Raw genomic sequence first — 25,519 nt, 5'->3', positions numbered from 1 at the left:
GATGCCCACCGCCCAGGGGCATCGGGGACAGCCCCGGACTATCAGCATGGGCTGGTAAGTCCTGGAGGGGGGGGGGACCCCTTCATTGGGGGGGTCCCCACTTCCCCAGGACCCCTGCCCATGCTGACCAGCCAGGGGGTTAATGCTTTGGCCGGGGGGACTTGTATAAAAAGTCTCCCCCCGGCTGTGGCATTACCCTGCTGGCTGGTTGTGTCCGGTGCTGGTTCTTAAAATACGGGGGGCCCCTAGTCATTTTGTCCCCCGTATTTTGGGAACCAGCGCCGGACCTTGAGCCTGGTGCTGGTTTTATAAAATCCAGGGAACCCCAACTTGATTGTTCCTTTGATTTTATGATACCAGCACCGGCTTTTTGAGCCCGGGGCTGGTTATGTTTAGGGGGGGGACCGCACGCCGTTTTTTTTCTTTTTTTTTGTTTTAACTATTTTTTTACAACAGAACCATGCACAGATCTCAATGATCTGTGCATGTTTCTGATAAAAGCGCCAGGCAGAAGCTGGTCTATTTTTTTTGCGATTTTTAGTAAGCTTTACTAAAAATCGCAACCCATTAAATATGCGACTTCTATCCTTTTTAATGGGAAAACATCTGGATGCGATTTTTAGTCTAACTAAAAACCGCACCTTTAAAAAATGCGATTTTTCCCGCAAATCGCACCCTATAAAATATGCGATTTTCGGGAAATGGCCGAAAACGGCATATTTTGCGGAAAAAATCGCAAAAAAAAAAAAAACGCACCCTATTACATTTCGCCCTAGGAGTCACAGGAGCTGCAGCCAGGGTGGTTAGAACCAGGGAACCCACTCAGGGAGAGCTCCTTCAGCATGGAGCTTGAAGCGACGATGCACAAGCAATGTGCTCCTGCAGAGCTGAGAGGATATCCCCTCAGAGCAGCCCTGATTGGGTAGCCGGGCGATTAGGAATGACAACACCTGAAACAGTCTCTGGGTGAAGCTAACAGGGAACTTACATGATTCCATTTAGCAGGTAATTATAGAGTCAATGGCTGATTCAGGCTCACCCAGGTGCTCATTACTAGCGGTACTTCTGGGTATCAGACCCTGCGTCTCCTGGAGGTGACGCGGGTCGTGCAGTGATGACGCGCACCCTCCTCCGTCAGCAACCCTGATTGTTGCATAGCAACCTCCGGCGTCCCTTCAGGCTGGCACCACGGGATTCCTGTGGGGAGATTCAAATAAATAAGACCAACTTGAAACAAGAAGTTGGATGGTGTGTGTGGCAAAAAGTATATATACATAACGTGAACAAAACATGTGATGTACATCGGGCTATTGGTGATGACAGATAATACAGTGAAATAGACATACAAAAAACTTTTTGTGTTCCTGTGACACGTGACAGACATGTTTGGCATAAAGATGCATATACATTTACATTCACATGTATTGTTCACGTTATGTATATATACTTTTTGTAGTGCCAGGTAATACAGACAAAATATTTCTTAGATGGACAAAACCATGTGCACTGCAGGTGAGGCAGGTGTTACTTGTGCAGAGATAATTAGATTTGGGTGGGGTTTTAAACCTGCCTCACCTGCAGTGCACATGGTTTTGTCCATCTAAGAAATATTTTGTCAGAAAGAGTGAACTAGAATAAGGGCCTCAGTTCCTGCTGGAGCCTGCTGAAAAATAGCCCTGCATACAGGTAATCCAATATTTGCGCAAAAGAGTCCCAGTATATGGTGATCCGTCCGTAATTCGAAGTCCACATGCAGTGCAGCTGTACTCAGTTGTGTGTTTCACCAAACGACACAGGTAGAAGAGATGTAGAAAAAAGCCAGAGAGCGCACAAATGAGCAGATATGAAAGTAGCAATTTACTATAATATAAAAGCTCACATACATATAAGATCAGAACAGCAAATATGCAGTCAAAATCAATATAAAACCCGATGCAGCGGCAGTCAGTCGTCCACACTCGGACACTTAGCACCAATCAAGCGGCTAGACTTCGCGGCCAGGTTCAGAAGGATAAGAGGACGACAGCGGCGTCAGGAGAACAACCAGGGAACGCTCCAACGCGTTTCTTCAGCTTGTGACTTCGTCAGGAGGCGTGTCATACAATAATTATGGTGGAGTTTATATACCAACTGGCATAAAAATCACATGAACCTTCACTAATTCATTTAAAGGGACAAATAACGCATATTCATTGCAGACTCAAAATAGATACATATACATATAAACAATTGAATACATACATAGCGCAAACAATAAAAACTAAAACATTTCTGTTTTAACACATTTAATAAAAAATACATACATAAAAAATATACATATAAAATACATAATGGCAGAACAACAGATAAGGACATAGTATTGCACCACACAAGTCACCAGCTCAAGACTATAACAGGAGCTAATCAAGAGGGGGAGACATTTTCAGTGCAAAAAAGGAACACTCATTTATACCCATAGGAGACATAGGCCCCCATTTATCATTGATCACATTTACAATGCGATCTGGGCGGAATATTACCGCCCAGGATCGCATTGTAAAATGCGATCATTTCGGCCGAATGTATTACCTGGCAGGGACAGGGCTCCGAAAGGAGCCCGTCCCTGCGATGCCGGAAGCCGGGGGGTCTGCGCATGCGCGGTTATGCGCTGACCCCCCGCGATCCCTGTGACCACACTGCCGCTCGGGCAGTGCGATATGTAGCCATAGGCTACAATGGGCTATCGCCATATCAGAATGGCGATAGCCCAGGGGTGCGATGCCGGGCTGCCCGATGTTGATACATCGGGCAGCTTCGCATCCCCCTTAGAAACCTATGGGGGATGCGGCCGGGGGGGTTTGCAGCAGGGATCGGAGATTAGTGCTGCGGTCCCCCTGAATACATCTCATTGCTACTTAATATTTGCGGTTAACCTCCGAAAACTGACGTTTTCGGGGATTTAACCGCAAATATTACTTGATAAATGGGCCCCATTGTATTCATGGTAAAAATCCAGTACGTTTCCTTACGACTTAATTTCGTCAATACGTCACCACCCCTTTCATCAAGGGTAACGTGTTTCAATGCTTTAAAAGAAAATAAATCAAGATTAGAATTACAACAAGAGGCAAAATGTCGAGGAACACTATGTAGAATGGATTTGTTTCTAATATTCCTCATATGCTCTAATATTCAAATTTTACTGGACGCTTAGTCTTCCCGATGTATTTTTTCCCACACCGGCATGATAATAAATATACAACACAGGTGGTTAGGCAAGACATTCTACTTTTTATGTTCCAAGATTTGGTATTATCACTATTGGAAAATGTATAATGGTCCTTATCTACATATTGGCACATTTTACATTTGTTGCACGGGAAAAAAACATTTAAACAAGTTTTAAGCGGATTGGCCCACTGGGAAACAGGGCCATTTCCCGGTGGGCCGGACCAGTTATCCTTCCGGCTGGGCCGCCTACCTTGGTTCCAGGGCTGCCGGAACCAAGCGGCCGCTTCCTGGTCACAAACGGCAGCTTTGCCCAAACAAATATGGCTGCTGCATATATTATATCATACCTCCTAACATCTGTGAAGGCGGCGGGACGTGGCCTGTCGGGGGCGTGGTCTGTTGGAAAAGGGGCGTGGTCTATACTCTCGGCACTACCTCAAGGCCACGCCCCATTTTTCACCGCGGTGGGGGCATGCCCAGCAGCTCTGTGAGCTGCTGGCCAGCCCCCCTGCCTGCAAGAATAGACGCTGTGTACTGCCGGCGGCGGGAGGGACGCACGAATTTCCCAAAATATCGGGTCGTTCCCGCGATAATCGGGACAGTTGGGAGGTATGTTATATGCACATATGCGGCTCCCATATTTGTTTCGGGCTATGCTGCACTTTGTGACCAGCTGCGGCCGCTTGGTTCCGGCAGCCCTGGAACCAAGCTTCCATCGTCATCGCTGTCGGATGACGACGGAAGCGCGGCGGTGCCTGGTGAGTAGTGTCCGCACCACCACCCCCCGGCTGTAGCGTCAGCGCCCACCCACCCCCCCTCCCCGGGCTGTAGTGTCAGCACCCCCCCAACCCCCTCCCGGGCCGGATTTCTATCCCAATCCGCCCCTGGAGGGCACTAACCCGCATCTCATAATATGTCACTGACTGAGGAGGGGACTAACCCACATCCCATAATGTGTCATTGACTGAGGGGGGACTGACCTGCATCCCATAATATGTCACTAACTGAGGGGACAAATCCGCATCCCATAATATTTCACTGACTGAGGTGACTAACCCGCATCCCATAATATGTCACTGACTGTGGGGACTAGCCTGCATCCCATAATATGTCACTGACTGAGGGGACTGATGCTGAGTACACACCAGCATAGGAACGTACGACCCGCTCACGAGCTGACGAAGCCGCCGACCCACACAGAAAAGCCACCTGATGTGATCGCAATCTGACCATGACCCGCACCCACTACAATGGTCATTTCTCAGATCCTACCTGCTGCAGGTAGGAGCTCAGAAAGACCTAACGACCCGCGGGGCCGCGCATCGGATCGTGATCGCATCAAAACTGCAGCGAAATGGCCCAAAACAAGGCCGTTTTACATACAAACGGTTGAGATTGTTTCTAAATTGGCTAATTTTGGGCCAAATCGTCCTGGTGTGTACCCCACATAACCCACATCCCATAATGCAGTGCAGTCAATGGGTATCTGGGGGTCAGTGAATGCATAGACCACCCTGGCACCCGGCTGAGCAGTTTGCAGGCTCCTTTCAGAGTTCCTGTCCCTGCGTCTGCACTGTAGTAGACGATGGATCCTGAGTGGTAAGATCCCGTGTAGATCACATTGCATATGCGTTCCATAGTAAACTGGCTCCTTAAGGTGCAAACACAGGATGCAATTTGAACTTCCGCTTTTGACTATATCTAGTCAAAATCGATAGAAAGCACAAATCGCAAAGTGTGTATATAGCTTGCGATGCCTCCATGGGATCGGCATCGCAACAAAAAATAGACAGTGCAGACAAGCCATCAGATCATCCTACATTTTCCTCTGGTTGGTGCGGTAATGTCCGCGTGCGTTCGTGCCACCGATGTTTTGTGTCTGCGCATGTGCAGAGGCGTCTCTGCGCATGTGCGAACGGGACGCACGACCAAATTCCGCATGAAATGTGTACACTACGAACAGGGGGTGGAGAGGGGCGTGAAGGGCTGTTTGGGCTCATTACCATATGTTTACACCCCGCGTTTCATGGGCGTTCCCATGAAAACGCTGGGCGTCCGTATGGTAATGCGGCCGTGACGGACGTGTAGGGGGCGGACATATGACATTGCCGGATGTCAGCTGCCCGCCCAGATCCCTGCTTTTGCACGGAGAAATGCCCGTGTGGTCAGAGGTTGCGGGAGCTGGTGGACCACTCGGTCCTGCATTCGATGGTCTGCGACCATCGAATGATGGGGGAGGTTACCTGAGATGGAGGAGGCGTATTCCATGAGAAATACACTTGCGGTCCGTGCGGACAGCTTCTTACCGCGTTCGGACGGAGTTGGCGATCCGTATGGAAGGCGGGGTTTCGGACGCACGGTCCTGGCCGCATATTCGGATCCGGCCGCACCGACCAGAATAAGGCCCCATGTGAGGTATGGGCGCTGGCGCTCCGTATCACGGGAAGCTGCAGTGATGCATTCTTTTTACTATTGTATGTAGTTTTTACAGCATTTAGCCTACACGTCTCCCTGCTTCTTATCCCTCATCCTAAACATGATGAATTTACTGCTGCCTTCTATTCCCAGTAGCATATTCTTTACTTCTGCTTTGCCCAGGGTGTATTTATCAATATTTTCTTTAACAAGATAATGTACCCTTTTCCCATTATTTTAGTGTCAACTAAATGTACTTTAAGGCAATTGGAGGATAATGCACAAAAGTATCCTACAAGCCCCCAATATCAAATTTTGTAACGCTTGGAAATGTGATCTTCTTAAGATTTACTAAAGTCTGATTCTGAAAAAAACTCAGCAGAGGAACCCTGTGATAATAACACTATCTTCAAGTGACATTATTAGGCTTTGCTCCAGTTCCCCAACTCCTGCACAGCTGTCATTGAGAGCTGAGCTCGGCTTTGGCCCCTGTGCTTGAAGATGAGAAGGCAAAGTAAAGTTAAGCTGTGTACACACCGGACAACATGTTTACCCAGCACCATGACCTGGTGGGCCATGATTACACACTTGCGGATGCCACCGCAACGAGCCAGGGTTTCGGGAGCCATGCTGTAAAATGCTAGTGATGTTCTCCTTCATCTTTCATGCACAGGTGATGGAGGATGTCACTGAGGACACTTGCAACGTTAGGCTCCCTCTAGTGGCCATCACCTCACAACACACTTGAATTCCACTTATAGAGTTAAGGAGCAGTGTTACCCTTTTATTATATAGGATTACTGTTATGTGCTCTTTCTCATTTTTGAGCAGACCACCAGACACTGCCTGCCCTGCTTAGACCATTGTGTCATTTAATATTAATTAGCCAGGTCTGCAAGAAGGATTGAAGGAGGACTTGATTCCCGCACAGCATAAGATTGCAGTAAGCACACAGGGGCTACTGATTCAATGGGGCTAGTCATAACATAGCAGGTGGATAAAATATACAGATGTGATCAATGACGCATCGATAAGCATAGTGTGATAAATAACATGATATAAAAGGTTCCTAGTGCTGCCTAAGCCTGTGGAAGAGACAGGTTTGGAGAATGGATGTTAGCAATGAACGGAACTAAAATACATGACCTTGAAGACAGCTGTAATTGCTGCAAAGAAGAGACGGAATCAAGACACATTTGTACATTAGAAGTGAGAGTATCAGTTAAAGATAATTGCACACAGAATGTAATCAATGTACAATTAGATGTATGGGAAGTAACAGGAGCTACTTCTGCCTCGGGGACAGTCAACAACAGCAAAAGTACATTGTGTCTCTGTTATTCACCCTGCTAAAAGGAACAACTATCCTGTTGGAAATAAAAAAGCCTGCATTACCTGCCCCCCCCCCCCCCCCGCAGTGATAAAAACGGGGGTTCGGGACACAAGGTCATGCCCCAACTAGGGATGGCCATCGACCATGGATGATTAGAAATCATCAATGGTTTATTTATGGCCGATGTGGAATAGTTTTGACATCGAAGAGGGAGAAACAGATGGTTTCCTGCCATCAATGTCAAGCTTCAATGAATAGTTTAGTTTTGCATTTTTTCCCCAATGGGCTGGGACACGGAGCATAGCTCCGCTCCCGGCACCCGCGACACCCTGCCCCCAGATTTTGATTGGCCTACAGGCCAATCAATCAAAGAAAATGGATGACCGGGGGGCGTGGCTTGGCGGCCATCGACAGAAGCTGCTTTCTCACAGGGCTCCAGTGACTCTGACACAAAACAGGCCCCTGAAGGCACCCTTCCTCCTGAAAAGCTGCCCACGCAGTGCCATTCCCTCCCCTGTGCCCTCCGACGCCGATCTCCCTGGGCTGCTGAGTCGGGGTGCCTTTTTGAAGGCTCTTGCGGACTGCGGCCTACCTGCGGTCGGAGGCCGGGGACTAAATTTGGTGACGGACCCGGAAGCGGTCCGTGTGTTGCGGGAACGCGGCCGTGAAGAGGATCCAGCTGCCGGCCGTCCGGGCTCCTGTCAGGTACCCCTCTCCTCCACCCCCTTGCCGCCGGTGTCACAGGCCGCACTACCGGACCAGGCGCCGCATCAGACGCAGCGGGACCCGGAAGTGGACGGGCGCCATTCCCCTGCGCCTGACCGGGGGCTGCCCGGGAGACCTCAGTGGGGTAACACGCACGCACTACACCCTGCGCCCGGGGCCCTCTACCTCCTGCTGTGAGGTGACGCTCGCTCCACCTAGTTCCCTCGGGCACAGGGGCTGCCTGCGGGGAGACCCAGGGCGGCCAAGCAGCACAAGACGTGCAGGCGGCCGCCTGCTGAGACTTATAGTCCTATAGTCCTCTCTGTGGCCCACTGTCCCCTACTATGCCACACACATACACCCAGCAACCCACTTAATTGCAGGCAATAAACCCCCACCTGGCTCCCACAAATTACCTCACTTTGAGCTCTCTTGGACCACACAGATCCCCTAGCTAAGGGCTCCCTCTTGTGGCTTACTCTCAACCTCTTTCAGCACTTCTACTGTGAAGCCCCTGTTGAAGGGAGGGAAAATAAAAATAAAAATAAAAGAAAGAATAAAGAATTACCAAGCATCATATAATTAATAATAAGGGGAAAAGAAGAAAAGAAACAGTACCCAGCAAACACGTACAAACAGTAAACGCTCTCTCACGGTGTCCTCCTGGAGCCAACAAATGTGAGCCCCCACCATCTGCCATGCCGCCCCACTAACGGGGGAATGTGACCTTTGTCCCCTACAGCACAACACACAGTGCTCCATCTACATGTAACCACCTCTTAGCTACCTCTCCTAAATGGGCAAGAGGGGAAAGGGATCCCAAAGCCGAACCCCTCTAAAACCTCGTGCCAGCTCCTACCAACAGAACTTGCGCTCCTTTCTTTCCACCCCCCGCTCCGAGGATCCCCCAGAAGTCCCCTCGGACGAGGCCGCTTCCCCCTCTTCTAAAATGGCCGCAACCTCTCCACCAGGGCCCTCACAGGACACCATTACACAGTTAAGAGGCAAAATATCAGAGATCCTATCTCATGTTAAATCATTGCCCTCTAAACAAGACATGCAGGCCCTTGAAACGAGACTTCGCGAGTCCCTTCAATCCCAAATTGCGCTGGTCCAGACCGACATGACCCACATAGGCACACGCGTCTCTGCGCTGGAAGATGATAGAGACGAAGGCCACGCCCAGCTCCTTCATCTACGGGAATCATTATCCCAACAATCCATGGATCTAAGGTCGGCGCAAAGTAAATTAGACGATTTGGACAATCGAGGTCGTAGGAACAACTTGCGGGTCCGCTGCCTCCCAGAGGACATCCCCCCTTCTGGTCTGATGGACGCTCTCAATAAAATCTTTGGGGAGATCCTGAACCTGGACCCAAATGACTTAATAGAATTCGACCGAGCCCATAGGGCCTTACGTCCGAGAGGAGCGGCAACGGATCGTCCGAGAGATGTTATTTGCCGGGTCCACTATTTCTCCCAAAAGGAGGAAATTCTCCGCAGGATACGCGCCTTGGAAGCAATAGAATTTGAAGGAGCTAGCATCCAAAGACCTTTCCTGGCGAACCCTGCAACAACGACGGATGCTGAAGCCCCTTACTGAGGCCCTACGCCACAAGGAGATCAAGTACCACTGGGGATTCCCGCTGTCCCTCCAGGTTTCGCAGGGGGGCCAACCCATCACCCTCAAAGATCCCTCAGGTCTCTCGAACTTCTGTTCCACGCTCGGCCTGGACCCAATACAACTACCAGACTGGCAGGCCTTCTCTCTCCCCTCCATTCCCACACCAAGCCTCCCGAGAAGGCCCCGCTGGGACCTGGTCAAATCCTCCAAGAAAAAGCCCAGAGATGCAGGCCCTCCTTCTACTTCAGACCCCCCGTGAACTGCACCGACCCCCCCTCTTGCCCACACCCATCTCTCACCCTCCTGATGCATCCAGGAGCGTCTGGAGGCTGAGCGTATCCTTTTTTCATATATTCAAATGTGTTACTCTATGTTTTGCTACCTATTAATATGCAACGTGTTCATTGTTTATTGCTACATGCGACTGTTCATTTGTGTTATCCCCCCACTTGGGTGGACGAAGGCACTGCCCCCCAGTGTGCCCCCTGCCGCAATCGTTTTTTTCCGTGACATAGGGGCTCTGGTAGTTCCCTTTTTTTTTGTCCAGATGCGGCTACTCTATTTTTGTTTTCAAATTGACTTGTATTATGTTGTGTTGCAATCAGTTACCTACTATGGTTACACATGTCTCACTCCCCCCCCCCCCCTCAGCTGTCCTTCTCACCAACCTTCCCCCCTCTCCCCCCCCTTCCGGTATCCTAGCACTATACATCTCGGTCCTTTTCCCCCCACATGACTACTTCCCTTAAGATAGGCCCTCCGCTCATTCCGTGCCGAGAGGGCTGACATAGTCCTGGTGCAGGAAACTCATTTCCGTCAGTCCGAAACAGTGCCCAAACTTAGCAATCACTACTTCCCCACTGCCCACTACTCTAACTTTACCCAGTCCAAGTCTAAGGGAGTAGCAATTCTACTTGCTAAGCACCTGCCAGTAACCAATATTGTGGTACACGAGTTGGAGGAGGAGAGATGCCCTCTTGTCACCTGCACTATAGCCAACTCCAATATAACCATAGCTAATATCTATGCCCCCAACCAGGGCCAGCCGGCCTTCATAGAGAAAATGATAGATAAGATATCGAACCTTCGTGTCGGCCTTCTGGTCATTGGTTGGGATCTGAATTGGGCCTTGGACCCCCGACTAGATGCCTCCTCTGGGCCCTCCCGCCCTGAGCGGACGCTACGCAGGGTTAGGCGCTTGCTCCATGCTCACCAGCTGTCCAACATCTGGCGTATCTTGCACCCCTCGGAAAGAGACTACAAACACTTCTCCCCCCCTCACCAATCCTACTCTAGAATAGACTACATACTGATAGATCATAGCCACCTCCAGTCTGCCTGTGATGCTAAAATTGGCCCAGTGACTTGGTCCGACCACGCCCCCATTTCACTAGATCTTTCCTTGAGACCCGCTTCGCCACTCTACCGACCCTGGTGCTTAAATTAATCCTTGCTTAACGATGCATACTGCAGATCACAATTAGACGAGGCCATCAAGGATTACATTGAGCATAACTCGACCCCAGATGTATCCAAACTCTCAATATGGGAGGCGCATAAATGTGTCCTGAGGGGGAAGTGCATTCAGTTAAGCTCCTTCCTCAAAAAGCAGAGGACTGGCCAGATTGAGAAACTTCAAAGGACATACAAAGCCTCGAATCTTCCCATAAAACTTCCCTCTCCCCAGATACCTACTCAGAACTCCTAGCTGCTCGGTCAGAATTAAATAAGATCCTCCTGGATAAGATTAAATTCTCCTACAGAAAATGCCGAAGCAAATACTATAAATGGGGCAACAAACCTGGCAAAATGCTGGCTCGCGCTCTCCGCGAAAAAAGGGCTACCTCATTCATACCCTCTATTGGAGATGGAGAAGGCCATACTCTCCACGAGACTGATAAGTTAGAGGAGGCCTTCTGCTCCTATTACTCCTCGCTTTACAACCTTCCACCCACGGGCCCCCTCCCAGAGGTCAGGGAAAAGCAAGGCGCGGTGGGTGAATATCTCACTAGGGTAGGGTTCCCGAAGCTTAGCCCAGCTAATATAGAGGAACTAGAAAAACCATTCATGCTACACGAATTAGAAGAAGTCATAAAATCGACTCCCACCGGGAAGAGCCCAGGCCCTGATGGCTTCCCCATTGTTTACTATAAGGCCTTCAAGGACAGATTCATCACCCTTCTCCTCCCAATCCCTGGAAGCTATAATTACAGTGATTCCCAAAGAAGGCAAAGACCCGTCCTTATGTCCCAGTTACCGCCCTATATCACTCTTGAATTTGGATTTAAAACTCTTCGCCAAACTCTTAGCAAATAGAATGAAACTGCTCCTCCCTAGCATCATACATAGCGACCAGGTTGGGTTTGTCCCGGGACGTGAGGCCCGTGACAATACCTCCAAAATTCTGGCCCTTGTCCACCACATCTCCAAAACGGGAGCACCAGCGATCCTGCTCTCTACTGACGCTGAAAAAGCGTTTGACAGGGTAGACTGGAGCTTCATGTCAGGCATCCTCAAACACATGGGACTAAGTCCCACCTTCTCCCAACACATTCTCTCCCTTTATCGTAGTCCATCGGCAAGGGTTAGGGTCAACGGCTCTCTCTCCCCCTCCTTTAATATTAGGAATGGCACCCGTCAGGGATGCCCCCTTTTGCCTCTGATATTTGTTCTGTGCATGGAGGCACTAGCCCTCTCCATCAGAGCGAACCCTAATATCTCCGGCTTTACCCTCCACGGCCAGGAATATAAACTGGCCCTATTCGCAGACGACTTACTCGCAACACTCACCTCTCCGGTCACCTCCCTCCCTAACTTAATGGAGGAGTTTCGCCTCTTTGGAACTCTTTCCAACTTTAAAATCAACTACACAAAGTCAATTGCACTAAATATTTCCACGCCCCCTAATATAATCTCCGGCCTCAAAGCAGCGTTCCCCTTCACCTGGCATGACGCCCAATTAAAATATCTAGGAGTAGTCATCACCAGAAGCCCCTCCCGGCTTTTTGAAGCTAACTTCACTCCCCTTCTTGCAAAACTGCGGCACGACCTGTGTGCGTGGAGGGCTCGGCCCTTCTCATGGTTTGGCAGATTGGGAATCCTGAAGATGAATTTCCTCCCTAGGATCCTATACCTCCTTCAGACTCTCCCCATTAAGATCCCCCAACATTGGTTCAAGGATATACAGGCCATTATTCGTGAATTTGTTTGGGCAGGAAAACGACCGCGTTTGAGACTGGACCTCTTGCACAGAACAACACTTAGAGGGGGCCTTAGACTCCCAAACATCCAAGGGTACTATCAGGCCTCCCTGCTAACTAGGATCCTTGAATGGTCAAGAAGAGATACATCGAAGCAATGGGTTCAGATTGAGCAGCAGGAATTACACATCCCGGTATACCTAGCCCCATGGCTCCCCTCCCTGCCTGGTTCGGACCACCCCACGATAGGACCCACTATGCAAACCTGGAAATCTCTTAGGAAACTCCCCTCTATTTCCTCAAAGGCCTCCCCGTTTAAGTCCTTCCTTGCTCTTAACAGCTTTCCCCCCAGCACCGATCTAAAGGCTTTCAGCCGCTGGCTAGACAAAGGACTCTTCCGAGTGGGTCAGCTGGTGAGAGGGGGGCGTCTTCTGTCTTTTGCTGAAGCTAAAGCTGAGTGGAATCTGCCAGATGTGGAATTCTGGCGATACCTTCAGGTCCGTCATTACCTTCACTCTCTCGGCCCTCCCACAGCACTTACCACCCCCCGTCGCCCTTTGAACTCCTCTGCGCCAATTCGTCTCCCCCCCAACACACCATCTCTACGCTATACAATCTTATTTTGGCAGATACTAGTCTCAAACTCCCCCACTTTACGGTAACATGGGACCACGAATTGGGAAAAGAAATAGGCAAAACCAGCTGGGAAAAGATTTTCTGCCTGGCTCATGCTTGCTCCACCAATGTAGGAGTCCGTGAGACACAATACAAACTATTGTCCCGCTGGTACAGATGCCCAGATACTCTCTCCAAAATGGGTACTGGAGTTCCCAACATCTGCTGGCGCTGCACGGGGGCCCCAGGGAACCCACTGCATATATGGTGGCAGTGCCCTCTCATCCGGCCTTTCTGACAGAGATCATCAGGTTGTCAGGGATTATCCTAGGTGATCAAATCCCCACCGACCAACTATTTTGGCTGTTCCACCTTTCCCCAACCCCCCTCTCGAGATATAAAAATTCTCTGCTGTGTCACCTGAACAACGCAGCTAAAGAGGTTATCCCGGTGAGATGGCGTTCCTCCTCTCCTCCAACAATAAAAGACTGGTTCAAAAAAATAGACTTTTACATGGACATGGAGGACATCCTATCCTCTGCTGACGATAGACATTCCTTACATGTCATATGAGTAACCCTCAAAGATACATTTGAAGGAGACACAAAAAAGGAGCGCCTGAAAGAACTGTCGGTATTTTTTCTGTTGTGGTTCTATGTGTAGTGTGTTTGGTGACACACTTGCCGTGCAGGTCAGGCTGCTCCGCAGCGCAGTATTTAATTTCAAAAACCCATTGTTGTATACCCAGTTTAGGAGTACGTGGTCCAGATGGCTGCTCTTCAGGGACACAAAGACCTACAAAGACGTAATGGCTTCCTAATCCCCCTAGCGCCCCCATCCTCCCAGCGATCTGGAACCTCACCGCCCCCCCACCGCGCTCTCTCCCCTGCCGACCCTCTCCTCTGTTGAAAGTATTTGTCGATTTGCTCACTCATTTCCATATATATATATATATAACTATGTGTTTTATCCTTGCTATTGATATACTTTTAAATGTACCGGAATACCCCCCCCCCCCCTCCCTCTCCCTCTCCCCCACCTCTATCCACTCTCTCTCCTTTTACCTTCCCCTTTCATCTTACATGTACTACTGTTTCCGCACCAGTTTTTTTATGTGCTTTATTAAGCTAATACATTGTTCCATACTTGACAAACTTATAACCGAACTGTATTGTATAAGCAGTACCTTAAATCAATAAAAATCTATTTGAATTAGAAAATGGATGACCATCGATATGTAAAAACATCAATGGACATCCATTGCATAGTTATACACTATGGCCAGTTTTACTTAGCCCCAACCCATGAGTCCACCCTCTTTTTCTTGGCGTGCGGCATGGCCGCATAGACTGAAGATAATGCCGCACCAGGAGTCCAATAAGGTACACACTCAGCTCAACCAAATGTACAAGATCTCTGGGGAAACCTTTCTGCTGTCCTCATGAGGCCAACTGCTGGATAGATCAGGATTTCGGTTGTTCTTCAGTCCTGATGGCTTCAGACCCCGCCAGAGTGAAATCCATTCGCAACTCACCCTCAAATTATTTTTTCCACTGTGTGCAGTCTGCGAGTAACTCTGACCTTTTCATAACTCTGCGATGGGAACAGGACAATCAAGGCCGGAGCTGACATCACACACCCTCCCTGAAAACTCTTGGACCCGCCTACGTTTTTCCTGACACGGCAGGTTACCACCCACAAATGCCGGCTTCCTGTCAATCAAACCGCGGCCAGCTTGAGATTAAAATAATTGCTGATATTTGTGGCTGTTTGGCAATCCAATTAGCAGCGACCATTTTTCACTTCCAATTGGAATCCTGGTATGGTACTAGCCAATCAGCTCCGAACTGTCATGTTACAGGAAGGATCAGAAGCCTAATTCAAGTGCGGTTGTTCTTGCTGCCGCCATTGATATCTTTTGCCCAGCCCCCTCGCCGGCCACTCGCCCCATATACAGTGCTGCATTTTGCGGCAAGCCTCGCTGATGGAAACAGCGAGTGCGGGGAGCTGCTCTCCCCCCCCCCCCCCCCACACACACACATTGATTACACCTCTATATGTTAATAATGGCAGAAGCTAACCTGAGCGTAAAGACACCCATATTGCATAATTAGCATATAATTGCTAAAACATTGGTACCATCTGTGCAAAGTTGGTCTTGTTGTGCCTCTCAGGACTCACAGGCTGAGCTGCTCTCTTGGGTCTGCTAATCCCCTTCCTCCTAATCTGGAGTATACCTGTGGCCGTCTCCATCTTCCTGGTGATATATTCGGGAAGATGCAGGGCCGGCGCCACCACTAGGCAAACCTAGGCATTTGCCTAGGGCGCCGGCCACTGGAGGGCGGAAAATGCCGCCCGGGTACCTGTACCTGTCTATTTAAATCTGGCGGCGGAGGCAGCGGGGGTCCCTGCAGTCTATTAAAAATCACGAGCGCTATCCGCCGGGCTATGCGGAAGCGCTTCTAGTGTGAAAACTCTGGCAGCACGGCGCACGCTGATCTCAGCCAATCAGCGTGCTGCCAGTGTTTTCACACTAGAAGCGCTTCCGCATAGCCCGGCGGATAGCGCTCGTGATTTTTAATAGACTGCAGGGACCCCCGCTGCCTCCGCCGCCAGATTTGATTAGAGAGACACCCCCCCCCCCCCCGGCACCGGGGCGCCCCCAGCCCGACTCGCCTGGGGCGCTCCGGTGCCTTGCACCGGCCCTGGGAAGATGCGCACAGCATCTATTCCCCGCTGCTCTGCTAAGCTGTGTAGCAAGTAACGTGGGGGGTTTCCCAACTGGGGCTGTGCTGCCTGCAGTTGAGATGCGGGTCAGTCACAAAAAATTTAACCGTATTGCAAAAATTGGAACAGTTGGGAGGTTGTTTGAGTTTACTTGTTCTCTCTGTTGCAGTGTGAATTTTCTCCCGCACTTTGAATATACATTGTCCCTTATTCTGGTTCACTCACAAAGGCATATTCCTTCTCAAATGGACTAAACCATGTGCACTGCAGGTGGGGCAGATGTAACCTGTGCAGAGAGAATTATAGTTGGGTGGGGTTTTACTTCAAAGTGAGATCTATTTTGCAGTGTGAAAATAAAGCAGTCAGTATTTTCCCTGCACAAAAACAAAATAACTTACCCAAATCTAATTCTCTCTGCACATGGTACATCTGCCCCACCTGCAGTGCACATGTTTTTTTCCATTTGAGAATAAATTTGTCTTTGCGAGTGAACCAGAATAAGGGCCATTGTTAGGCTAATTGATTGCTGACAAAATGACCCCTAGCGTGTGTCTGTCTGATAACGAACATAGCGGGAAGTTTAATTGCCGATTTCGACGTGATAGGTCGCTTCAGAATGGAATATCATGCCCGCCGGTATAATACGTTTTCCCTTTGCACCACCGTAGCGTTACACTGCCAACACTACTGTAATTTGCAGTTGCTGAATAAGTGTGCAGCTGGCCAGGGGCACTTTCCACTGACTCTCATTCCCTGCATAGATATTAAGCTCCTCTGGGGCAGTAACTGATGAAATATTCTCTGTGCAGCGGCTGAAAAACGTGTGCACTACATAAATGATCAAACATTTGTAAATATCAGCTTTTACCAGAAATCCCATTGCCTGCATCGTTCTGTTAGAAATTGTAAGATACACTTAATGGAGATAATAATTCCTTCAAGCTGTGAACATTTGGAAGTTGCTTTGCAAGTTTCTGCACAGCGGGTGACTTTCCAAAATCTGCTTTAAAGCTGGCATGCTTATGTTCTTTTTTTAATGGTTATTTTATCAAGAACCAGTTCTAAATCACTTTACTGACTCCTCATGTAATTGGAAGGCTCTGGGAGTCTGAAGGCATGCTGTAATAAACATGCGAACAAAAGGAAAAACAGCTTCTGATTAGCAATATAAATGAAATAAACCTTGTCATTAGCTTAGCACACAATTCTCACTGAGAACACTGCCACCCCCTTCACTAGGAGCCAGTGACATCACTGAGAGTGCAGCCTATGCAGTCACTAGGAACCAGTGACGTCCCTGAGAATCCAGACTAACCAATCACTAAGGACCAGTGACATCACTAAGAGTGCGGCCTATCCAGATACTAGGAACCAGTGACGTCCCTGAGAATCCAGACTAACCAATCACTAAGGACCAGTGACATCACTAAGAGTGCGGCCTATACAGACACTAGGAACCAGTGACATTACTAAGAATGCAGCATAGTTGCCTACCAAATAACAGCAATCTCCCTCTCTCCCTGATTAGTCTAGCAATCTCCCTCGTGTCACCTAGCCCACATTACACGGTTACATTTTTTTGGGAAAAAAAATGAATGAGAGACAGATACATTTACATTGAATCATCAGCGCCATTTCCCAGCACTATAGCAAGTACTAACGGCTTTGGAGCTCATCTATATTTGGATAAAAGTCATTTTAAAAGATTCCTCTCAGGTGTCGCGTCCGCTCGCCACGCTTCGGGCTCGGTGGCTCGCTGCGCTCGCCACACTTTCTATTCTCAACTCCATGCCGACGTGGATAGTGGGGGTATGAAAAGGTCGGAGGACGCGTACCGCCGCCGCTCGCCACGGTTCGGGCTGACGTTGATCGTGGGGTGGCATTAACAATTGGGGGGGCCATTTCACACTTCAGGGTGGCTATTTGGGGTCTGTGGCCCATTTAACATTGTTCCCTATGTAAAATCGGGTCAATTGGGCCATTTAACATTGTTTCCTATGTAAAATCGCGGTAATCGCGTCGATCGCATGCGATTTTTTGGTCGCATGCGATGCGACCAACGCAATTTTTTACCTTGCGATGCCTAAGATCAAAATCGTGGGCGCCGTTCTAGGTAAAGAGTACCCATGCATGTAATAAACAGTTTAAAAAAACTCTCTTTTCCCTTTAGTTTCTATTGAGATGGTTAGTGCATGCGTGCAATTTGTATCCAAGCATCTTTGCTTCCACCAGTTAGTACAGTATGTTAGTATAAAACATTATTCAAGCTCAGTCCCACCTATGTGCACATGGTGTAGTAGATATTATACTTAGGTGAATCTCTGCAATGGGTGGGAGTCCCTGGTGGAACGCTCCGGCCGCTGGTGCAGTCCGTATTGTATGCGGCCTTGTCTGAGGGCCACCAAACAGTTCCGGATCTATATGCTGCTGATGCCGTCCCCGCTCTTCTCTACGCGTTTTTCCGCCTTATAGATCTCAGCGGCATCCTCAGGAGGTAGATCTATATGCTGCTGATACCGTCCCCGCTCTCCTTTACGTGTTTCTCCGCCTTATAGATCTCAGTGGCTTAGGGAGATCTACCTCCTGAGGAAGCCACCGAGATCTATAAGGCGGAGAAACATGCCTGTGACATTACTGTGTCAGTGACATTACTGAGAGTACAGCCTATCCAGTCACTAGGAGCCAGTGACATCACTGTTAGTGTGGCCTTTACAGTCACTAGGAGCCAGTGACATCACTGTTAGTGTGGCCTTTAAAGTCACTAGGAGCCAGTGACATCACTGTTGTCAGGAACCCCAGTTCTGGCACTGCTTGCGCACGCCGCTTACCGTGTTCAGATCGGCCGCTGGTGCTCTCTGCAGTTACTAGCATGATCTTTCTGTGTCACAAAACCTGTCCACTGTCTCCAGCCTAGTCACATGATCCAGGTAAACTCCAGGCATATTTCCTGGTTCTGCTGCAGCCTGCAGCCAATCAGCAGCCACCTAGGGGGAAATAAGCCAGACTCCCCGAGTTGTCCTTGCCTTTAACAACTTGTCGGTTTCCCTGCAAATTCTCCAGCATCAGCTGTCCAGAGATCCAGATACCGGTGTCCTGTTGTTCTGCCTACCTGATTACTCACCTGCTGCCAGAAACTCCCGCTGTTACCATCTCCAGTCTTTTCCAGTTTTCTGTGCTCAGCCTAGGATATCTACACAGGTTTCGGATACTATCGGTTCCCAATCTTATTTCATAGAAACATAGAATTTGACGGCAGATAAGAACCATTTGGCCCATCTATCCTTTTTTATCCTTCAGGTAATCTCAACCCTTTTTGATCCTTATTTCATAGAAACATAGAATTATCTGACACTACTGTCGGCTCATAAGCCGCTCCATCGGTTCCCAGACCGATCCCTGCTATTGGACCCATAGGCCACACCATTGGTTCCACCATCGATGGCCCAACATCCCTTTGTGTTCCAGTATCATTCACCCTGAGCATTCCACAGTCCCCACAGATAAAACCCGGGCAGAGGGCCGCGACCTGCTTGTCAGACGCAGTGAAGACCATATCCCTCTGCGGGGTCACTGGTAAAACCCCTGGCAAGTTAGACTCCGCACCTCTGCTTCGGGTCTCACTAATTCTCTGTATCCACTGTGTATTCTCCCAGAGCTCTCCAGCACATGAGCTTTAACTATCTCCGAAACCCTAGCTTCCAGTTCCCTGCACCCTCCACTGGCTCACCCAGGTCATTACCGGGGACACAACCAGCCACGCCAATGACAACTGTGAGTGCAGCCTATCCAGACACTAGGAATCGGTGACATCACTGAGAATGCAGTCTATTCATTCACTAGTAGCCAGTGACATCACCGAGGCTGCATCCTCTCCGGTCAGTAGGATTAAGTGACATCACTGAGAGTGCATGAGAGGGTAGCCTATACAGTCTCTAGCAGCCAGTGACATCACTGTGAATGCAGTCTATTCATTCACTAGTAGCCAGTGACATCACTGAGAATGCAGCCTAACCAGTCACTAGGAGCCAGTGACATTACTGAGGCTACAGCCTCTCCGGTCACTAGGAGTGAAATCACTGGGAGTGCAGCCTATACAGTCTCTAGGAACTGGTGACATCACTGAGAATGCAGTCTATTCATTCTCTAGTAGCCAGTGACATCACTGAGCGTGCAGCCTATACAGTCACTAGGAGCCAGTGACATTACTGAGCGTGCAGCCTATACAGTCACTAGGAGCCAGTGACATCACTGAGCGTGCAGCCTAACCAGTCACTAGGAGCCAGTGACATCACTGAGAGGCAGCCTATACAGTCACTAGGAGCCAGCGACGTCACTGAGAGGCAGCCTATACAGTCACTAGGAGCCAGTGACATTACTGAGCGTGCAGCCTATACAGTCACTAGGAGCCAGTGACATCACTGAGCGTGCAGCCTAACCAGTCACTAGGAGCCAGTGACATCACTGAGCGTGCAGCCTATACAGTCACTAGGAGCCAGTGGCATAATGGATTTGCAGCAACAGAAACAGCTGGGGTAAATGTAAATGATGCTGTTTATGTTAATATCATTTGCATGCATATAATATACATGTACCGTTTTATAATGTTACTATCAATATCATAAAACAAAATACATAAATTGCATAATGAAGTTTCAGATTAATTCCAATAGAAGGCTTACATAAAGGCTGATGCTGTACAGATAAACATATAGAAGAAAGCCATTTGCAGGAGAAGATTGATCTGGACTGAGAAATGTCCGAAGCTCTCAGCCATTAGGCTGATTAGAAGGCTGATCAGCGCACAGCGAGGCTGGCTTCTAGTTACTCAGTAATAAATACACATACAAGCCTTCATTACATGATGGTTCCTGCTGGGCTGTACTTCCCCACAATCACCAGCCCACATTACAACATGGGCAATAAATGGAAGCAGTGTTGTGTCCAGTTTCCTGTAGTGATTGTGTAGTCAATGCTTCTATGTAATGAGTGAGGGGATGGAAAGGAGGCACTCAGCGATGTGTATCTGAGTTATCACCCATAAGTCATTAGCTGTCTTTATGTAATATAGGACTAGAACATAAGTGCTGCAGCCACAGTCTCTTGGAAACAGTATAATAGAGAGGTTACTGGATTAATCCTGTGTCATGCTTGTAGATCAGGATGAAGTCACCAGCCTGCATCAACAGCTATGACCATAACATTCAACAGGGACTATGTAAAAACCGGACATGGACAAGACCCCGGACCGCCGGTCCGGACATCAAAATCTGCAGTCCGGAGCTTGTAGTCTCCGGTCTGGTGGTGTCCTATCCTGGGGGTCAGGGACTATGTAAAAACCGGACCCGGACAAGACCCCGGACATCAAAATCTGCAGTCCGGAGCTTGTAGTCTCCGGTCTGGTGGTGTCCTATCCTGGGGGGTCAGGGACTATGTAAAAACCGGACCCGGACAAGACCCCGGACATCAAAATCTGCTGTCCGGAGCTTGTAGTCTCCGGTCTGGTGGTGTCCTATCCTGGGGGTCAGGGACTATGTAAAAACCGGACCCGGACAAGACCCGGACATCAAAATCTGCAGTCCGGAGCTTGTAGTCTCCGGTCTGGGGGTGTCTTGTCCAGGGAGGTCCCTGTGATAGCTTTCACCAGGGACATGGGGAAGGGGAGATTACAGCTTCCCCATGTGGTCATGTTTTTGCCACATGCCTGGACCATACAGGGAGGATTTATTCTCTCCCTCCTCCTCTCCCTTGTGACAGCTGTCACGTGAAGCGTGACATACTAAAAATAGGTGGGTGGACGAACGAAATACAATAGGATAAGTAGGAACGGTGGCGAACGGAGGCAGGATAGGAGGATCAAAAGAGGTTAGGTGGAGGGATAGGCTAGTCGAAAAAAGTGGGTTTTAAGGGAGCGCTTGAAGGAGGTAAGGGAATCAGATAGCCTGATGGGTGGCGGGAGGTTGTTCCAGTGCAGGGGGGCAGCGCGAGAGAAATCTTGGACACGGGAGTGGGAGGAGGTGATTAGGTGAGAGGTCAGTCGGCGGTCAGCGATGGAGCGAAGAGGACGGGAGGGAGTGTGGATAGAGATCAGTGAAGAGAGTTAGGGAGCTGTGGAGGAGGAGAGAGCCTTGTAGGTGGTGGTGAGGAGTTTAAAGAGAACTCGGAAAGGAATGGGGAGCCAGTGAAGAGATAGACAGAGGGGGGAGGCAGAGGTAGAGCGGCGGGAGAGGAAGATGAGCCTAGCAGCAGCGTTAAGAATGGATTGGAGAGGTGCGAGGCGGGTGAGAGGTAGCCCAGAGAGAAGGATGTTGCAGTAGTCAAGGCGGGAGATGACAAGAGAGTGAATGAGAATTTTGGTCGCGTCAGTGGAGAGCAATGGTCTGATGCGTGAGATGTTGCGTAGGTGAAAGCGGCAAGACTGTGAGAGAGCACGAATGTGGGGGGGTGAAAGAGAGGGAGGAGTCAATGATGACACCGAGGCAGCGCGTTTGGTCGGTGGACGTGATCTCGGTTTCACCAATGCTGATGGAGATAGTGGGAGAAGAGGGGATGTTCGGGGGATGGAAGATTAGAAGTTCAGTTTTAGCCATGTTTAGTTTCAGGAAGCGTTGGGTCATCCAGGCTGAGATGGCCGTGAGGCATTCCTTGGACAGGAGTGATGGGGATAAGTCGGGGGAGGAGAGATAGATTAGGGTATCATCAGCATAAAGGTGGTAATGAAAACCATAGGAGCTGATGAGGGTGCCCAGAGAGGTGGTGTAGAGGGAGAAGAGGAGAGGGCCAAGGACTGACCCTTGGGGAACACCGACTGGCTGTGGGGTAGTAGGAGAGGAGGAGCTCGGAGTGTTGCTTGCTATCTTTGGGTGTACCTTGGTTGGATCTGGGTGTAGCTTGGAAGTGTGGCTTAGTATCATTGGGGTGTACCTTGGTTGGATCTGGGTGTAGCTTTGGAGTGTGACTTGGTGTAGCTTTGGAGTGTGGCTTGGGTGGATTTGGGTGTTGCACGAGTCATATTTTCTTTCCCGGGGAAATGTGTGGTGTTTTCTGGATAGATTGGGTGCACTGGGTCTGATTTGGAAGTAAAGAAAAAAAAAAAAAAAACTTTGTGCCTGGAACATACCCATATTGTAATGCAAGGGAAGCAAATACTTTATATATATTCTGTGCATGGTAAATACTGGCTGCTTTTGCATGCAGCCCACAGATGGTAGACTGCTTTATTTTTACTGCAATTTACAGTAGTTTTCAGTTAGTAAAACCAGGTGCACAGTTCCATGCATTGTACTTTACTTCCAAATGAAAACCAAGCCCATTGTCACAACCTGATGAAAGAGTTATATGTGTGTGTGTGTGTGTGTGTGTGTGTACCATGCATGCAATGTCCAACTGATTCACTGCAATCCACACCGCAATCCCATCCTGCTGTTGTGTGTGATATCCTGTGTTCTGTAATACGGCGGTTTGCACTGGTTATTATTGTTGTGCCTCTATTCACCATGTTAAATCCTCTGTTATATAAAATGTGTTACAGGCAATGGGGAGTGTTTTTTTGTGTTTGTCAGCATCTCACAATGACGATGCCAAGTGATGCATTAAATCGACACAAGAAAAATGTTGACACGGTTACGTCGACACATGAAAAAAATCGACATGGGTTTTTCAAGGTTTATTTTTTTTTTCATCTTTTGAAATTTTCCATACTTTACCTTTGAAGTGGACTATGAATGTGAACGGTAAAATGTAGTTTAGCCATGGCACCCCTGACCATCTGTCTGTGCCATGGTCAGGTGCCAAAGCTCCGGTGCACCCATACAATCAGGGCCAGTTGACAGATCCTGTTCTGTATCAAGGAGTTTTTCATTTTGAGCCTTGTGAATGGTATTGTGGTCCCAGCAGGCGCCGGGGGCTGATGCTCCCTTATAACATTGTATTGCTGGGGTGTGGCACAGAACTTTCTCAGCATCTCCGCTCTATTAAGAGTCACATATCAGTTAATACAAAAGCTGGGTGATAGACGATCTGCAACAACAAAGAGATCTGCAGTAATGCTGACATTTATTGAGGTCATAAACAGGATATTTACTTTACTGGAAATGCAAGGCCCACTCTTGTGGTGGTGATATAGGAGGACCTAATTCAGACCTGCTCCCTGGGTACCCCGCCCCTGTGCACAGTCGTGAAATCATTAATCATCAAATTCCCCTGTTCGCAGCACTGAGTGAGCCAGGCTGTGGGGAGCAGGCAGGGCCGGCGCCACCACCAGGCAGCATTAGGCATTTGCCTAGGGCGCCGGCCACTGGAGGGCGGCCACTTGGGAGCAGCCCCCGGATCAAGGTGAAGGTGAGCACCTCCCTCTCTGCTCTCCCCTCCCACTCCCCATGGAGAGACGCATCTCCCGCCGCCACCCCCCCCCCCATGGAGAGCCACCGCTGCCACCCCATGGAGAGCCACTGCGGCCATCACACCCCCCCCCCCCCCCCGGAGCGAGACGCTGCTCCCTCCTGGGGCGCTCCGGTGCCTAGCCCTGGGAGCAGGAGGTTGCAAATTAATCTGAATCTGGCCCATAAAGGAACTCATGACCCCTAACAGTCCATGTTTTCCAGATCGCCTGTGCATCAGACTTTCTTCACGGATATTAAGTAATGCATTGGTTCTGTTCCTGCTTTCACTAGACACACAGAACCCACACAGATAGCATATGCCTCCCAACTGTCCGGACTTTCGTGGGACAGTCGCGTTTTTTGGTCACTAGTTGTGTCTTTAAATGAATTCTATCACATATCAAATATAGTTTTCTTTACTCGATGAATTTACCATTATAGCAAAGCCTATTGGGCTAAGTAGGCAAATCAATAGCATCATGGGGAATCTTATGACACTGATCCAGACATAGAGAATTGTCTGGCGAAATCTATCATTTGTTACATTATACACATTCTGAAATAAACAGAGGATGCATCTGTATCTGTAAGAGGAATTACCGCAGCATGGGAGAAAGGAGACAGAAGAAAGGCTGGTTATTAGACCTACAGCAGTGGCAATCTGACTGAGGATCTAAGATTTATATATATATATATTATTCAGAGTAATAGGTAATCACGCTCAGCCCGAGGGATGAAGAAAATGTGAAATTACCGGACGTATCTTTTATACCGTTTTTTCTTCGGCGGGTCAGCGGCGGTATAAATGGGACACACCGTGTCCCTTTACATGGGGCTTCTACTATACTCTGCAGACAGCAGCGGCGGCAGCGGAGGAGGTGAATGGATGCTATATATATAAGAAACTGTAAATAAATTAATAAATAATGGATGCCTGTGTGCGGCATCCATTCACTCCCGGACGACGGCTGGGGGGTGCACGGGGGCTGGGGGCAGCAGCTTACCTTGGTGCTGGGTTGCCCACAGCACGGCGATCGGTGTTTCCGGCAGGGAACACCACGGTCTCGGCGCTTGGAGGTGATGTAGTCTCCAAGCGCCGCCTCCATCTACACTGCGGGTGGGCACCGCAGTGTAAACGGTGTAAATCCCGGATCCGATCCGGCTTGGATCCTTCTTCCAAATGCCGGGTCGGATCCGGGATTTTGGTGTAAATGGGGTGTTAGTCTCGTCTTTTGTGCAGATATTATCAGAGATATCAGCTATTGATGTGTCCTCATTCACTGTTGCTGCAGTCACGCCAAACAGGCCTCTC

At 49.2% G+C, this 25,519-nt stretch overlaps 1 long non-coding RNA gene across 1 annotated transcript in view; it reads right to left on the bottom strand.

Annotated features, from left to right (window-relative positions):
* Positions 1 to 23,076: 23,076 nt before the first annotated feature.
* LOC146035212 (uncharacterized) overlaps positions 23,077 to 25,519 on the bottom strand; it is a 286,716-nt gene continuing 284,273 nt past the window's right edge. The window contains exon 10 of the long non-coding RNA XR_014460598.1: positions 23,077 to 23,845. This is a non-coding gene — a long non-coding RNA (uncharacterized LOC146035212). The remainder of the gene's footprint in view (positions 23,846 to 25,519) is intronic.

The sequence above is a fragment of the Crinia signifera genome, chromosome 9, assembly GCF_055691185.1.
Source record: "Crinia signifera chromosome 9, ASM5569118v1, whole genome shotgun sequence".
NCBI classification, from domain to species: Eukaryota; Metazoa; Chordata; class Amphibia; order Anura; family Myobatrachidae; genus Crinia; species Crinia signifera.
Note: the sequence above shows the minus strand (reverse complement) of the source record. Positions and strands in the feature narration are given on the sequence as shown.